Raw genomic sequence first — 3878 nt, 5'->3', positions numbered from 1 at the left:
CCTCGAATATCCCAGCTTTTACACAGGGCTGGGGATTGAACCCGGGCCTTTGTGTACAATAGACAAGCGCTCTGCCAACTGAGCCACAGCCCCACCTCTACACTGAGATACTGGAAGGATCTGAGGCACCTTCTCTGATTATGACAGGTGTGACTGGCAAGGACTGTGAATAGGTAGAACTGTATGCCTCCATGTGGCCTCAGAAGGACTCTTGGGTGGCCCAGGTAGGTCTTGCAGAGCGAAGTTGCTGAGGGGAGGCTGTGGGGTGGGGGGGTGGTCTTGGCTGCCCCAAGCAGGCAACCAGTGGCCCTCTGTGGGCATCCATCTCTTCAAGTGAGATTACCACAGGACAGCCTGCCCAGGGTACAGTTGGCATTAGATTTCTGTTGCTGCTGTACAAGTGACCCAGGCTGGCAGCTAAGCCCACAGAAGTGCATTGCACAAGAGCCTTATACCCCCCAGAAGCCTGAGGTTGGAATATACAGACTTCTCTCTAGCATTGGCGGCCCCCGAGTCCCTACCAACCCAGCTGTCTTCTCAGTTGTCTCCCTGATGGGTCCTCTCGTGTCTCCTCCTGTGTCCTACAAGGATCCCTGCTGTTGGGTTTGGAACCCACTCAGATAATCTAGGATGATAATCTGAGACCCCTCGGCAACTTCACCAAACCCTGTTTCCAGATCGCCCCACTGGGGGATGGGGGATGAGGATGTGGACTCTCTCAGGAGGAAGCTTTTCAGCTAAGACCTGCTATCTCCCCAACACCTCAGCTTGTCATGTGAATGGATGTTATTCTTGCTGGTAGTGATGGGCCATCCTGGACCTTCCTCCATCCTGCCCGCTGCCCCCTTGGTAACGGATAATAAGGTGACAAGTAGGGCCTGTGATGGGTCAGGCAGGCCCACGTTGAGAAACCACATGTAGAAGGGCTGGCTAGTGTTTTATCAGATCGGTGCCAGCTAGTCATTTGGGAAGAGAGGACCTCAATTGAGAAAATAGCCCTCACCTAGGCATGCCTGCACAGCTTTTTTTTCTTGATCCATGAGTGATATGGAAAGGCCCAGCCCATTGTGGGTGGTGCCACTCCAGGGCAGGTGGTCCTGCGTTCTATAAGAAAGGTTAAGCAAGTCACGGGTAGCAAGCCAGTAAGCTTCATTTCCCCATGGCCTCTGCTTCAGTTCCCGTGACCAGGTTCCTGCCTTGAGTTCCTGCCCCGACTTTCCTCAGTAACGGAGTGTGACCTAAGAGTTGTAAGAAGAAATACACCCGTTCCCCTCTCCAAGTTGTTTTTGATCATGGTGTTTTTATCATCAAAGCAGTAGAAACTGGAATTAAGCCGGTAGCTATACACTCACAGAAACTGTACAGGCTGGATGTTCAAGTACTGAGCAGGAGCCAGGTTCCAGAGAGGTTGTATTTCCTCTGTATCATGCTCAAGGTCAGGAGGGCACAGAAACAGAGTGACTGGTGCAGGCCAAGCAGCCGGCCACCAACAGGGTCCAGCCCGGGTCCTTGCTTCGAAATCACATGGGCGAACTCCATCCTGGGCCATAGCCCATGTGAGTCTGTACATAGGGGCGGGGTGGGGGCGGTGTTTCATTCTGGTTTCTCTCTCACAGCAGGTTTAGAGCTTTGGAAATGGATGTGAGAACCAGTGAGCCACAGGCCTCTAAATGAATTGTTTGGCATTTGTATGGGGCACTGGTGTAAACTTTGCTCTCTAGAGAATATCCCGTCCATCTCTGGCTTTTTCCAAATTTTTGGTTATCATTAACGATGTCATCTGCAGACATAGGTGACTGTGGTTGCATTTGAGTACCCAAAGATCTTTTTGCTCTTTTTTTTTTTTTTTTTTTTTTTTTTTGAGACAGGATTTCTCTGTAGGTTTTGGAGACTGTCCTGGAACTCTCTTTGAAGCCCAGGCTGGCCTCAAACTCACAGAGATCTGCCTGCCTCTGCCTCCGCCTCCTGAGTACTGGAATTAAAGGCGTGCGTCACCACCACCTGGCTTCTTTTTGCTTTTTGAGAGAGGGTCTTAACTATGTTGCATAGGCTAGCCCCCAACTCCTGCTCCAGCCTCCGCTGTAGAGTACTGAGATCACAGACAGGTGCCACCATGTCCGGCTGTGAGACAACCTTTGATGTCAGTTAGACTGGCCTTTCACCTGTAGGAAGAAGTAGCCATGAAAACTTAGACAAGACACTGGCTTACTTTCTCAGGATGGTGGCCTTTGGCTGGCAGCTGATGCCTCTGAAGCTGCAGGGGATGCTGCAGGGATTCTGTCTGTTGGGTTCTGTCTTCCAACTCTTGCAAAATGCATCAGGCTACAGAGCAGGGCGGCCAGCATGGCCCTGGGAAAGGAGGGAGCGGTTTGCTTTGGAAATTAGCACTGTGGTTTGAGCCCTCTTCCTCCCCACATTATTTTTCCTCCAGCCAAAGAATATTTTAATTATTTCCAGCAGAGAATGAGACAACAACAATGAAAAGCATTGTCTCCTCTGGGCACCATGCTGCAGGCCTTTAATCCTAGCAGCTGGTAGGGGCAGGCAGCACTCGGTGAGTTCCAAGGCTAGCCTGGTCTATATAGGGAGTTCCACGACAGCCAAGACTAATGAGAATAAAAAAAAAAAAGTGCTTCTTAGCCAGGTGTTGGTGGCACACACCTTTAATCCCAGCACTCGGGAGGCAGAGGCAGGTGGATCTCTGTGAGTTCGAGGCCAGCCTGGTCTCCAGAGTGAGTGCCAGGACAGGCTCCAAAGCTACACAGAGAAACCCTGTCTCCAAAAACAAAACAAAAAAGTGCTATTTAGTAAGACAAGAGAAGTTTTTCTGTAGGTATGAAAAATGGAACTACAGCCACAACTCTTTGTCTATTTGAATTGGACCATCAAACGAAGTCCAGCCCTGAGTGTCACCAGAGTTATGACCGGTGACATTTTTAGCACACCCCTGGGTGGGAGGCATGGTGACAAGATGGCTCAGGAAGGGAAAATCTAAGCCCCTAGGAGGTGTGTGCTGCAGCAGCAGGCTCTGGCCTGGGTGTGAATGCTGCACGCTCCTTGAAAGTCCATGCTTAAATACATAGGTACATAGGCCAGGTATGGCGGTGCATCCCCTTAGTCACAGCACTTGGGAGGCAGTGGCAGGGGGGTCTTTTAGTTCAAGGCCAGTCTGTTCTACAGAGAGAGTTCTGGGATATCCAGGACTGCAGAGAAACTGTATTGCAAACAAAACCAAATTGTGTGTGTGTGTGTGTGTGTGTGTGTGTGTATTACTGTTTTGCCTTAATGTGTATCTGTGTTCCACATGTGTGCCTGGTGCCCACCAAAGGCTCAGAAGAGGGCATGGGATTCCCTGGAACTGGAGTTACAGAGGGTTGTGGTGGCCACTGGGTGGCCATGTAGTTGCTGGGAATCGAATCCAGGTCTTCTGGAAGAGTGTTCAGCTCTCTTAACCACTGACCTATCTCTTCAGCCCCAGAAGCTCAGGATTTTGATGGGTAAATCCAATGGACTGAGCAGACCCTAAAGTGGAAGGTGATATGTGGCAAGTTTCAATAAAGGCTAGATCTGAGTGGGCCACCAGCCTCCTGAAACCAGCACTGTGGTCTTCAATCCGTTCAATGCTCACAAGGGGGCGCTGTACCAACATCCAGTTATGGTAGATAATCCCGAAGTTCTGAAATCAACACCTTTAAGGCAATTGCCTCTAAATCCCAACACAATTTGACAGGGACTGGATAGATTAACCTCAAAATTAATTGGGAAGGATGACCAAGAATTACCATTACAGGCCCAACAAGACGGCTCGGCAGGTAAAGGTAACTGTTGAAATGTCAGATGTTTGATCCCTGTGACACACATCATAGAACCAATCCCAT

The sequence above is a fragment of the Cricetulus griseus genome, chromosome 2 (assembly GCF_003668045.3).
Source record: "Cricetulus griseus strain 17A/GY chromosome 2, alternate assembly CriGri-PICRH-1.0, whole genome shotgun sequence".
NCBI classification, from domain to species: domain Eukaryota; kingdom Metazoa; phylum Chordata; class Mammalia; order Rodentia; family Cricetidae; genus Cricetulus; species Cricetulus griseus.
Note: the sequence above shows the minus strand (reverse complement) of the source record.